General features: G+C 43.8%; 1 pseudogene; it reads left to right on the plus strand.

Moving 5' to 3' along the window:
- The first annotated feature begins 14,795 nt into the window (after positions 1-14,795).
- LOC119306670 overlaps positions 14,796-14,983 on the plus strand; it is a 3,655-nt pseudogene continuing 3,467 nt past the window's right edge.

Here is a 14,983-nt window from a genome sequence, read left to right on the forward strand (position 1 = left end):
CATCATAGATAGGAGGCATGCTTTCATCATAGTAAATTTGCTCATCAAAGCTTGGCGGACAAAAAATATCATCTCCATCAAACATAGCTTCCCCAAGCTTGTGGCTTTGCATATCATTAGCATCATGGATATTCAAGGAATTCATACTAACAACATTGCAATCATGCTCATCATTCAAAGATTTAGTGCCAAACATTTTAGAGATTTCTTCTTCTAGCACTTGAGCACAATTATCCTTTCCATCATACTCACGAAAGATATTAAAAAGGTGAAGCGTATGAGACAAACTCAATTCCATTTTTTTGTAATTTTCTTTTATAAACTAAACTAGTGCTAAAGCAAAGAAACAAAAAGATTCGATTGCAAGATCTAAAGATATACCTTCAAGCACTCACCTCCCCGGCAACAGCGCCAGAAACTGCTTGATGTCTACTACACAACCTTCTTCTTGTAGACGTTGTTGGGCCTGCAAGTGCACAGGTTTGTAGGACAGTAGCAAATTTCCCTCAAGTGGATGACCTAAGGTTTATCAATCCGTAGGAGGCGTAGGATGAAGATGGTCTCTCTCAAACAACCCTGCGACCAAATAGCAAAGAGTCTCTTGTGTCCCCAACACACCCAATACAACGGTAAATTGTATAGGTGCACTAGTTCGGCGAAGAGATGGTGATACAAGTGCAAAAGAGATAGTAGAAATGGGTTTTTGTAATCTGAAATTATAAAAACAGCAAGGTAACAAGTGGTAAAAGTGAGCGTAAACGATATTGCAATGATAGGAAACAAGGCCTAGGGTTCATACTTTCACTAGTGCAAGTTCTCTCAACAATAATAACATAGATAGATCATATAACAAGCCCTCAACATGCAACAAAGAGTCACTCCAAAGCCACTAATAGCGGAGAACAAACGTAGAGATTATGGTAGGGTACGAAACCACCTCAAAGTTATTCTTTCGGATCGATCTATAAAAGAGTTCGTACTAGAATAACACCTTAAGACACAAATCAATCAAAACCCTAATGTCACCTAGATACTCCATTGTCACCTCAAGTATGCGTGGGCATGATTATACGATATGCATCACACAATCTCTGATTCATCCAACCAACATAAAAGTACTTCAAAGAGTGCCCCAAAGTTTCTACCGGAGAGTCAAGAACGTGTGCCAACCCCTATGCATATGTTCCCAATGTCACGAAACCCGCAAGTTGATCACCAAAACATACATCAAGTGGCACATGATATCCCATTGTCACCATAGATAATCACGGCAAGACATACATCAAGTGTTCTCATAAAAGACTCAATCCGATAAGATAACTTCAAAGGGGAAACTAAATTCATCACAAGAGAGTAGAGGGGGAGAAACATCATAAGATCCAACTACAATAGCAAAGCTCGGGATACATCAAGATCGTGCCATAGAGGGAACACGAGAGAGAGTGAGAGATCAAACACATAGCTACTGGTACATACGCTCAGCCCCGAGGGTAAACTACTCCCTCCTCGTCATGGATAGCGCCCGGATGATGAAGATGGCCACCGGTGATGGGATCCCCCTCCGGCAGGGTGCCCGAACGGGCTCCCAAGAGGTTTTTGGTGGCTACAGAGGCTTGCGGCGGCGGAACTCCCGATCTATCTTCTGTTCTGGAAGTTTCAGGGTACGTAGGTATATATGGGTGCAAGGGGTACGTCAGAGGAGCTACGGGGGCCCCACAAGGCAGGGGGCGCGCCCAGGGGGCGCCCCCACCCTCGTGAGCAGCCCGTAGCTCCCCTGGCATGCACTCCAAGTTCCCTGGGTTGTTTTCCTTCCAAAAATAACTTCTCCAGTTGATTTCGTTCCGTTTTGACTCCGTCTGATATTCCTTTTCCTCGAAACACTGAAATAGGCATAAAACAGCAAATCTAGGCTGGGCCTCCGGTTAATAGGTTAGTCCCAAAAATAATACAAAAGTGGATAATAAAGCCCAATATTGCCTAAAATAGTAGATAAAGCAGCATGGAGCAATCAAAAATTATAGATACGTTGGAGATGTATCACACCCTATGTTATAATTGTTGCATGAGGAATCGCATCTGACATAATTATCCATCACTCATCCAATGCCTACGAGCTTTTCACATATTGCTCTTTGCTTAGTTACTTTGCCGTTGCCACTATTACAATTACTACAAAACTGCTACTGTTACTTTTGCTACCGTTACCGTTATTTCCACATTACTTTGCTACTAAATACTTTGTTGCAGATATTAAGTTTTCCAGGTGTGGTTGAATTGACAACTCAACTTCTAATACTTGAGAATATTCTTTGGCTCCCCTTGTGTCGAATCAATAAATTTGGGTTGAATACTCTACCTCGAAAATTGTTGCAATCCCCTATACTTGTGGGTTATCAGACCCCGATTCCCTTCTGCGCGCGAGCCGTATTGGTGGCAGCTAGCACGCCCGACACGGGGTCCCACACATCTCTCATCTGACTGGGGGACAGCGTCGTTGTCTCTGGCTCCGATGTCACTGGCCTCCGCGCCACCATGCGCTAGATCAGTTGCGGCAGAAGTACTGCAACCTCACCGTTCCTCACCAGCAAACTCTCCTCCTCCATCCGTAGAAGATCCGGCCTCCTCCCGTCCTCTGGAGCCGTTGCTAGATCTCCAGCGGCCAGCTCGGTCCCCTCGCCCACCAGGCCTGCCAAAAGCACATCCTGCCTGCCCAAATCATCGCCACCAATGTTGTTTGATTGCTGGGGACAGACCAACGTATCCTCCTCAGGATCAGAAGCCGCAGCGGCACGCACCAACCCCGGAGCTGATTCTACCTGACCCACTGGGATGGATCCTAGAACTGTCTCCACCTGCCTGACTATCGCCTCATGCTCGCCAACTGTCGCCGACTCCTTGGCCGACTCCACCTGCTGCTGGGGCCTCACCACCAGCTCAGTTTGAATCTCGTTTGACCGCCTCAACAGAACAACTGGCCGGTCTTCCTGACTCCCCGCCTGGACCACCATGTCGGCCGCTCTGACAGAACCCATGGGCGGAAGCCTCCAGTTGGATGGCCCCACCCGACCTACCAGCGCAGCCCGGTACGACCGGCCTGCGCCTCCGCCACCACCGCTCGCCGGCGGATGCTGAAACCGGCCCTGACCTCTGTTATCACGCACCCCGCGGGTCCATGGCTGCACCACCCACTCGCCAACCATGGAGGCGCCGCTCGAAGAGTCCGGCAGCCCACTATGCACTCTTCCACTGCCAGACCCCGATGCCCGTCTCCAAAGATCTGGCAGAGTGGAGTCTCTCATCCTCCCGATATGCACGAAGGCAGGGTACTCAAGCAGCTACCGAAACGACGGCCTACATGGGCCCGGGCTCGCTCTCACCTCCGGCGGCTCCGGCACCCAAAGCTGGCGAAACACCGGGACCTCACCAGGATCCACACACCGCTCGAAGTTTGAACAGCGACAAATCTTCCCTGCTCTCCGTCTCCGGCACAAGGCTGTCGATCAATCACGCGCTGCCCAGGAGCTCAGCCGCGATGCCCCTCGACCAAGCGTGCGCCGGCACCCCCTCGACCATGATGTCAACTTGGACCCACATCATCCTTGATGTTGCTTGCGCCTGCCGAAGCCAAGGCCTAATGAACAGCTTGAAGCCAAGATGCTCAATGAATGGAGCCGCCAGTGCCTTGTTCTTGCTCCAGATTTTTCATCGGGAGGAACAGCGCGGCGGAGCGATAGAAATAACATTTTTCATAATTCACCAACAAAGAACTATACCCAATGTACCCATCAGTTTACATACATATTTTTAAAATTCATGATTATTTTCGGTTTTTCTTTTCCATTCTTTAAAATTTTACTTCTAAAATTCAAGAACATCTTCAAAATTAAAGAATGTTAGAGAATTGAGAATATTTTTTAAAAAATGAACATTTTTGTAAAATGCACAAACATTTTTAAACTTCTGGATCATTTTTCAGGAAAACAAATACTAGCATTTTTCTAAATTCAAGGTTTTTTGAAGGCATGAACTTTTTAAAAATCAGATAATTTATAGAAAATTGACGTCTTGATATGTTCCGTATATACACAACTAAAACCAAATGGGTTTGCGTGGACTCACCCTTTGATGATCCACTGGATCCTCATAAGACAAAAAAACAAAATAAAAACAAATCCATGAGGACCACACTCATACTAGATTACTTCCATCTTTTATGACTGTGTTGTTATGTAGAGTAGTAATGTAACTGCAGTTATAGATTTTTGTAAAACCTCACCTTACAATCCAAGTAGCCCTTTGAAAGCACAAGTGCTCCCTAGGTGATTTTGGTAATTAATGTCAACATATCTCTTGTTGGACTAACACTTTTGCCTAACATGTTTTCAGATAAAGTTCAACAATGAAGTGGCATGGACTAAAGGATGTGGAACCCCTTCAAGATGCTGAGGACAAAGGATTGGCTCAAGCTTCAAGAACAAGACTCTACATTTTCTATTTTAGTGATCCAAGATCACATTGAGTCTATAGGAAAAGTCAATACTATCAAGAGGGGATGAGGTGTTGCTTAATGGCCTTGCTTGCTCAAAGTGCTTAGTGATATGCTCCAAAGCCCTCAACTACTTTCTCACATCCACAGACCTAAACCAAAAGTCAAACTCGGCCCCACCGATTCTTTCCATCCGATGCCACCAAGTTCAGATGTCATAGCCACTGCCACAAACCCTAGGCAAATCAGTCTCACCGATAGGGATCTTGGTCTCACCGAGATGGAATTGTAATCTCTCTGTGTATGCCCATTACCAAAATCGGTCTCACCGAGTTTGTGTAACCGACCCTACCGAGATTGCAATGTAAACTCTCTGGTTCCTTTTCGTAACATTTCGATCTCACCGAAATGAGCGAACCGGTCCCATCGAGTTTACGTGACCAACTCTCTGGTTAGCTTATTACCAAAATCGGTCCCACCGAGTTTGTGTAATCAGTCTCACCGAGATTACGTTATGCCCTAACCCTAACCATATCGGTCCTACCGAGTTGCATGTCAGTCCCACCGAAAATCCTAACGGTCACTAGATTTGCTGAATCGGTCCGACCGAGTTTCTCAATTCGGTCCCACCGAGATTGGCAAGTTGTGTGTAACGGTTAGATTTTGTGTGGAGGCTATATATACCCCTCCACCTCCTCTTCATTCGTGGAGAGAGCCATCAGAACGAACCTGCACTTCCAACTTACATTTTCTGAGAGAGAACCAGCTACTCATGTGTTGAGACCAAGATATTCCATTCCTACCATATGAATCTTGATCTCTAACCTTCCCCAAGTTGCTTTCCACTCAAATCCTCTTTCCACCAAATCCAAATCCTGTGAGAGAGAGTTGAGTTTTGGGGAGACTATCATTTGAAGCACAAGAGCAAGGAGTTCATCATCAACACACTATTTGTTACTTCTTGGAGAGTGGTGTCTCCTAGATTGGCTAGGTGTCAGTTGGGAGCCTCCGACAAGATTGTGGAGTTGAACCAAGGAGTTTGTACGGGCAAGGAGATCGCCTACTTCGTGAAGATCTACCCCTAGTGAGGCAAGTCCTTCGTGGGCGACGGCCATGGTGGGATAGACAAGGTTGCTTCTTCGTGGACCCTTCTTTGGTGGAGCCCTCCGTGGACTCGCGCAGCCGTTACCCTTCGTGGGTTGAAGTCTCCATCAACGTGGATGTACGATAGCACCACCTATCGGAACCACGACAAAAACATCCGTGTCTCCAATTGCGTTTGCACACTCCAATTCCGTCCCTTTACATTCTTGCAAGTTGCATGCTTTACTTTCCGCTGCTCATATACTCTTTGCATGCTTGCTTGATATGTATTGTGATTGTTAAACTTGTGCCAAAACTCCACTTCAACTCAAAGAAATTGAAAACTTTAACTTTTCTTGTTTACTGTCTAATCACCCCCCTCTAGACACCTCTTCTCGATCCTTTCAATTGGTATCAGAGCTTTGGTCTCCATTGCTTTGGTTTAATCACCATTGGAGGAAGATGGATGAGTCTAGTTTGGGGAGTCTTAGACATAGAGTACCTATACTTGATGGAGAGTATTTTCATGAGTGGAAAAATGAGATGCTTGTGATTTTCAATCAATATCATTTGAACAAGTACATTGCTAGTCCTTGTGCACCTCATGTTGATCCTATGCATCCTACCCTTGATGAGTCAATTGACATGGTTCGCAATCTTTGAACTGTTAATCTTATCACTGGAGGCTTGCCTAGAAACTTGATTGGAAACTTGCCTACTCTTGAGTGTGCCTACACTATATGGAAATTCCTTGAGGAACAATTTCCAGATTATTCCTTGAAAAATCTAGATGAAATTCTCCATAAGTCTATTGCCTTGAGTAAGATGAATTCCAATGATCCTATGTTTGGTGATTGTCTATTCGAGCTTACAAATCTTATGCGTGCCAAAGGAAACGTTGGAATCATTAGCGATATTATTTCCGAAGCTATTAAAATTCATAAAGAAGATCATTGTCAAACTCACTCTAATGAATCACCCTCTCTAGGATTTGATCCACCACATGACGATGTTGAACATGGATACTATGACGAGGATGATGATAGTGACTTTAATCTTGATGATGCAATGAGACACTTTGGTCTTATGGCAAATCTTCGGGGATATATGGCAGGAGGAAAGGAATGGGTTCTTGATAGTGGGTGTACCGATCACATGACCGGAGATAAAGATATGTTTTGTGAGCTTGCTGAAAACGATGGTCCTCGAAAGTATGTCACCTTCGGTGACAACTCAAAGGGTAAGGTGGTTGGCCTCGGTAAGGTGGCCATCTCACATGATAGCTCCATTCAAAATGTTATGCTCATTGAATCTCTTGGCTACAACTTACTTTCAGTATCTAGACTTGCTGATTTTGGTTTCAATGTCCTATTTACTGAAGTAGATTGTCAAGTGTTTCATAGAGATAATCATAAAATGGTCTTTACCGGTATACGTAGAGGAGATCTTTACATTGTTGATTTCACTAAAAAAGGCTCAACCTAGAACTTGCTTTATTGCTAAATCCTCTAAAGGTTGGTTATGGCATAGACGATTAGGTCATGTTGGCATGCAAAACCTTGACAAGCTTATTAAAGGAAATCATATCCTTGGCGTTAACGATGTCACATTTGATAAGGATAGACTTTGCAGCGCTTGTCAAGCAGGTAAACAGGTTGGAGGAAGGCATCCCGTGAAGAACATCATGACCACAAGAAGGCCAATCGAGCTACTTCACATGGACCTTTTTCGTCCCAACGCCTACAAGAGTCTCGGTGGAAATTCTTTTGGTCTAGTTATAGTTGATGATTTCTCAAGATTTACATGGGTGTTCTTTCTAGATGATAAATCGCAGGTCCAAAAGATTTTCAAAAACTTCGCTAGGAAGGCCCAAAATCAATTTGAAGTGAAGATCAAGAAGGTTCGCAGCGACAACGGAACTGAGTTCAAGAACGCAAATGTGGACACCTTTCTTGATGAAGAAGGGAATTCACATGAGTTCTCGGCTACGTACACACCTCAACAAAATGGAGTTGTTGAGAGGAAGAACCAGACACTCATCAAAATGGCGAGAACGATGCTTGATGAGTACAAGACACCGAAGCACTTTTGGGCAGAAGCGGTTGAGACAGCTTGTCATGCAACAAATCGCTTGTACCTTCACAAGCTACTCGGCAAGACGGCATACGAGCTCCTCACAGGTAACAAACCCCAAGTTGTATACTTTCGAGTATTCGGCTCAAAGTGCTACATTCTTGATAAGCATCGTCGTTCTAAATTTGCTCCTAAGTCTCATGAAGGTTTCCTACTTGGTTATGGCTCAAACTCTCACACTTACCGTGTCTATAATAATTTCACCCAAAAGGTTGAAGAGACAGTAGATGTGAAGTTTGATGAATCTAACGGCTCGCAAGTAGAGAAATTGCCAATTGATGTAGGAGACAAAGACCCCTCGGAAGCAATCCAAGACTTGTCTATTGGCAAGATTCGTCCAACGGAGGTGAAGGAGAGTACCTCATCTGTCCAAGTGGAAGCTTCTACCTCACGACAAGGTGAACCAAGAGTTGATATGGAAGCATCCACAAGTGGGACACACCAAGATGAAGAAAACGAGGAAGTACACCAAGAACGTCAACAACCTCCTTCTCCACCACGACAAGAGAACGACTACACCAACAATGAAGAAGGCCAAGAAGAAGAACAAGATGAAGAAGATGTTCAACCAAGACCCAAGCAAAAGCTTTCACGAGTTCGAGCAAGAATTGCTAAAGACCATTCCGTCGAGCAAATCTACAATGATATCCAAACAGGGAGAATCACTCGCTCTAAAACTCGTTTAGCTAACTTTGTGAACACTATTCATTCATCTCTAGCATTGAACCTATGAAGGTTGAAGAAGCATTGGAAGATCCGGATTGGATAAACACTATGCATGAAGAGCTACACAACTTTGAGAGAAATCAAGTTTGGACATTAATTGAGAAGCCCGACAACAACCACAACATCATCGGTACTAAATGGGTGTTTCGCAACAAGCAAGATGAAGATGGACAAGTAGTTCACAACAAAGCACGTCTCGTCACCCAAGGCTACACACAAGTCGAAGGTATGGACTATGGTGAGACATATGCTCCCGTTGCTAGACTTGAGTCCATTCGCATCTTACTTGCCTATGCTAATCACCATGATATCACCTTATACCAATGGACATTAAAAGTGCCTTTTTAAATGGTGAAATAGAGGAGGAAGTCTATGTTAAGCAACCTCCCGGCTTTGTCAATCCTAAGAAACCTAATCATGTTTACAAACTTCACAAAGCTCTTTATGGACTTAAACAAGCTCCTAGAGCATGGTATAAAGGCTTGACCAAGTTCCTTATTGAAAAAGGCTTTGAATTTGGTAAAATAGATTCTACTCTTTTTACTAAAAGGGTTAATGGAGAATTATTTGTATGCCAAATTTATGTCGATGATATTATATTTGGATCAACTAACCCTCATTTTAGTGAGAAGTTTGGAAAGCAAATTTCGGAGAAGTTTGAGATGTCTATGATGAGTGAACTCAAATTCTTTCTTGGTTTGCAAACCAAGCAAACTAAGGAAGGTACCTTTGTCTCTCAAACAAAGTACACCAAGGACTTATTCAAGAAGTTCAATATGCAAGAATGCAAAGGTATGTCTACACCCATGCCTACTAGTGGACACCTTGATTTGACCAAAGATGGTGAACCGGTTGATCAAAAGTTTATCGCTCTATGATTGGTTCATTGTTATACCTATGTGCTTCACGTCCCGATATTATGCTAAGTGTGTGCATGTGTGCACGATATCAAGCTGCTCCTAAAGAATGTCATCTTAAGGCCGTGAAAAGGATAGTGAGATACTTAATCCATACACCAAACTTTGGCATTTGGTATCCAAAGAGGGCCTCTTTCGATCTTGTTGGCTACTCCGTCTCGGACTATGCCGGCGACAAGGTTGATAGAAAGTCCACTTCGGGTACTTGTCAATTTCTTGGTAGATCTCTTGTATCTTGGTCTTCCAAGAAACAAAACTCGGTATCCTTATCCACTGCCAAAGCGGAAGACATCGCCGCCGGTTCATGTTGTGCTCAATTACTTTGGATGACCCAGACTCTTAAAGATTATGGGATATATGTGAAACATGTTCCATTACTTTGTGACAATGAGAGTGCTATCAAGATTGCTCACAATCCCGTGCAACATTCTCGAACTAAGCATATTGAAGTTCGTCATCATTTCATTCGAGATCATGTTGCCAAAGGGGACATTAATCTTACGCATGTTCGCACCGAAAAACAATTAGCGGATATTTTCACCAAACCACTTGATGAGAAATTGTTTTGTAGGTTAAGAGGCGAATTGAACATCATTGATGCTTCAAACTTGGAGTAGTAACTCCATTTGATACATGCAAGACATGAGCTTATGACTAATCCTTGATATTACTCTTATGATGATAATCTTACGTCTTGGATATATTTGCACCTTGCATGTTATCTAACCCTTGTAGGAACTTGGATGAATCTAAATATATGAGATTGCAACTCACTCACATCTTAGGCAATCTCTACATAACCAAGTCTCTACACAACGGTGGTTGAAGACGAGGAAGCACGAAACCATTCAAACATATCCTTGGACAAATTTATTATTGAGATTCATGATTGTCATTTTGGATACACAAGTGCTCTTCCTTGCAAAAACTAACCCATGTAGGTAAATGGACTCAAACTCCAAGTGGTGCTCCCAACTCTTGATGAGCTACATCAATCTTGAGCAACCCACACAAGTTCAACTACATGATCATGATCAACAGCACCACCCAAGGTATGTTATTCCATCTTAGAGAAGCTTTACTCCAAGTCATGAGTCAAAGCAACTCGACAAGATGTGAATACATCAAGATGCTTAAATGAAAAGTGGTAACCCCATTTTTGAGATTAAACGATGAGTATGACCTATGATCAAGTGATCTCACTTGACTCCTAAGTCAATATACTCAAACATAGGTGACTTTGTTGCCGACCAATTCTAGATGAAGTTCTCTTGTGTTCTTTTCTGTGCTCTTGCATTTGTCTCATGCATATTTGTTTCCCCTTTCAAAAAAAACTTCATCTAGATTTCTCTTAAGTTTCTTCTCTATTCTCTTTGTTCTGCATTCCCTGCATCCAATTCATTGCAAATCTTTCAGTTAATTCCTTGCAAATCCTTGTGAGATCTTACTTGTCTAGTGAGCTGAGGTGACAAGTGTTTTCCCTGTGATGAACTCGGTCACACTGGTCTCTTGTTTTCAGTCCAACCGAATTCTTTCGGTGCAACCGAAGCATACAACTCAGTGCCACTGATTTCACTACAGGAAAGACAATTTACCACTTGTTCCTGCTTTACTTTTGATCCAGCTCCACTCAATGAATCTTGTCCTCTACCAGCATCACATTTACCTTGTTGCTTTGTGCTTTGACTCAAGGACCAAACCCATTTACGACAAATTCCAGAAGACCCTTCTTGGAAATTGATGTCAAAGGGGGAGAGAGAGATCACATCAAAGATTAATCATATCTCTAGGGGGAGAGAATACTCAAGGAGAGAGTAATCTTCTAGGATCCCAGATGCTTGGTGTTCAAGAGGAGAGATGCTACATGTCTTCTTGAGGGGAAAGACATGTTCATATGTGCTTATTTGCATTAGCTCTGTTCATTTGTTTCCTTAAGCTCTGATTTTCTGTTCCCTATCTTCTCCCAATATCCCATGCTAGATTCAGGGGGAGCAAGACATCTAAGGGAAAGAAATTCTTTAAATTCATTGCACATCTTTACCTTTGGGGACATGTCTATATCAAATGTGGTACTTAGTACTCACTCTCTACATGTCATCCCAGTCTTGGTACTCTTGTGGTTCTTTTTGTTTGCTCTGGCTAGTAGGTGCATATGTGTTATCTAACCTTATTTTCACAGGTTCATTCCATCTTAAGCCAACTCAAGACCACAAGGTAAGTATATGCATCACAGTCATGTGTATGAGGAGTTCTTGCTGATGTACATACTGTTTGCAAGAAGGACTCATGAGCATGAAGGTACATTTCCCACATTCACATCTTTTGCTCTGATGTATATAGCCAAGATACATGTAACACATTGCCTACTCTATCATGGTTATGCACTCACATGCTTCTATACTCCATATTCACTTGATTGCATACATGTAGGGGGAGCTTATGCATGTTACATGTCTTTCCAAAGCTTTACCTGTTATTCTCTATACCTTTATCTAAAGCTTTGATGTACGTTGTCATCAATTACCAAAAAGGGGGAGATTGAAAGCAGTGCTCCCTGGGTGATTTTGGTAATTAATGTCAACATATCTCTTGTTGGACTAACACTTTTACCTAGCATGTTTTCAGATAAAGTTCAACAATGAAGTGGCATTGACTAAAGGATGTGAAACCCCTTCAAGATGCTAAGGACAAAGGATTGGATAAAGCTTCAAGAACAAGACTCTACATTTTCTATTTTAGTGATCCAAGATCACATTGAGTCTATAGGAAAAGACAATACTATCAAGAGGGGATGAGGTGTTGCTTAATGGCTTGCTTGCTCAAAGTGCTTAGTGATATGCTCCAAAGCCCTCAACTACTTTCTCACATCCACATATGACCTAAACCAAAAGTCAAACTCGGCCCCACCGATTCTTTCCATCCGGCGCCACCGAGTTTAGATGTCATAGCCACTGCCACAAACACTAGGCAAATCGGTCCCACCGATAGGGATCTCGGTCTCACCGAGATGGGATTGTAATCTCTCTGTGTATGTCCATTACCAAAATCGGTCTCACCGAGTTTGTGTAACTGATCCTACTGAGATTGCAATGTAGACTCTATGGTTCCTTTTCGTAACATTTCGGTCTCACCGAAATGAGTGAACCGGTCCCACCGAGTTTATGTGACCAACTCTCTGGTTAGCTTAATACCAAAATCGATCCCACCGAGTTTGTGTAATCGGTCTCAGCGAGATTACGTTATGCCCTAACCCTAACCATATCGGTCCTACCGAGTTGCATGTCAGTCCCACCGAAAATCCTAACGGTCACTAGATTTGCTGAATCGGTCCGACCGAGTTTCTCAATTCGGTCCCACCGAGATTGGCAAGTTGTGTGTAACGGTTAGATTTTGTGTGGAGGCTATATATACCCCTCCACCTCCTCTTCATTCATGGAGAGAGCCATCAGAACGAACCTACACTTCCAACTTACATTTTCTGAGAGAGAACCACCTACTCATGTGTTGAGACCAAGATATTCCATTCCTACCATATGAATCTTGATCTCTAACCTTCCCCAAGTTGCTTTCCACTCAAACCCTCTTTCCACCAAATCCAAATCCTGTGAGAGAGAGTTGAGTGTTGGGGAGACTATCATTTGAAGCACAAGAGCAAGGAGTTCATCATCAACACACCATTTTTACTTCTTGGAGAGTGGTGTCTCCTAGATTGGCTAGGTGTCACTTGGGAGCCTCCGACAAGATTGTGGAGTTGAACCAAGGAGTTTGTACGGGCAAGGAGATCGCCTACTTCGTGAAGATCTACCCCTAGTGTGGCAAGTCCTTCCTGGGCGACGGCCATGGTGGGATAGACAAGGTTGCTTCTTTGTGGACGCTTCTTGGGTGGAGCCCTCCGTGGACTCGCGCAGCCGTTACCCTTTGTGAGTTGAAGTCTCCATCAACGTGGATGTACGATAGCACCACCTATCGGAACCACGACAAAAACATTCGTGTCTCCAATTGCGTTTGCACACTCCAATCCCATCCCTTTACATTCTTGCAAGTTGCATGCTTTACTTTTCGCTGCTCATATACTCTTTGCATGCTTGCTTGATATGTATTGTTATTGTTAAACTTGTGCCAAAACTCCACTTCAGCTTAAAGAAATTAAAAACTGCAACTTTTCTTATTTAGTGTCTAATCACCCTCCTCTAGACACCTCTTCTCGATCCTTTCACCCTTGCATAAAATCCTGCTAATTTGTGTGAAAAGTGTTCCCTTTCCCTTGGGCCAGGACTTTCCACAGGACAGGAGAGAGAGACAGAGAGAGTATACTCTCTTAAATTTGTCTACAAAGCAAACTTCAACTCCCATTCGCCATGGCCATGGTCAGCATTGTTTCCACCTTCGCGCTCCTCTCCCACGCTCCCAAAAACGCCAACCCATGTCGGCAAAAACAATGAGTTTTCGAGACGTAGCCATGAAACAGTGTATCATGGTGGCTGCAATGCAAATTTGGAAGTTGATGGCGGGATCCTTCAGAGTAGGCAATGACAAGGATTCGGCCAGCAAGGCGGACGGCCCAAGTCTTCTTCAGGAGAATCAATCGGATGGTCCAACATCAACAAGGCCCATCCGGCTAAACGTTCATGAAGCCCATCCGACTGAACACCACATCATCAATCCGACTGGACCAAAGACGTGGTCAATCAAGGCGAACGTTACCCACGCCACCATCAAAACTCCTATGGTGATGTGGTAATTCTACCGATAAATACCACCATTATGGACGCTATTACACTGTGTATCATAAGGTGAAAAGGGCACAAGACATAGATATGCTCATAAGATTTACCCAAGTCTACAAGCTAAAGAAAATCCCTTGTAATCATTCGACTCACACAAGAGAGAAAACACATCGGAGGTATTGCCCCTAGAAAGGGGGCATGGAACCGGGTTTATGTCTTTTTTTAATTAATTTTAGTAAAACGGTCAAAAAAATCGTTCGGTCATGTAAATTATATCTGAATTTTAATGGTCTTTGCATGGATTTTATCTGTTTAGTTTAAATAGTTGATGAAATGTATGCGGATAACTTTGGATGGTCGGCTTCCGCAGCAGTGTCCCCGGATACATGACGGGTCATATTTACGGGTCAACGTTAAACATGCCCTAAATCCATAATGATATATGGAGAAGTATGCGCAAGTTCTAGTGGCATTTCCCGAATACGTGAGAATTACAACGGCGTCTATCTAGTTAACTTTTTTTATTTGTCCTTGTGGCAGAGACAGAAGAATGTGTGCTTGTAATCACCCCAAAACAAAAAAAAGTTCGTGGGCATTCGGAATGAACCGGCCGTAATCTAAAAAAATAAAATACCCGGCCGCCGGCCGCCTCCGCAGCTAGGGTTTACCGTCCCCGCTTCCGCCGTCCCGCGCCTTCTCCCTCTTCCAAAGTCGCCGGAGCACATGGCCGGCGCCGAAGGGTCGACGACGGAGGGGGCGGAGAAGGACCTGGAGTTCTCGCGCGCCGGCGAGGGGCCCAACTTCGAGTTCGCGTTCAACTCGCAGAACTTCTCCGACAGGTTGCTGCGGATAGAGGTCGTCGCCGGCGAAGACTTCGCCGGACGATCCCTCCCCGACTCAGCGCGCCACTG

Source organism: Triticum dicoccoides, chromosome 5B (genome assembly GCF_002162155.2).
Source record: "Triticum dicoccoides isolate Atlit2015 ecotype Zavitan chromosome 5B, WEW_v2.0, whole genome shotgun sequence".
Taxonomy (NCBI): Eukaryota; Viridiplantae; Streptophyta; class Magnoliopsida; order Poales; family Poaceae; genus Triticum; species Triticum dicoccoides.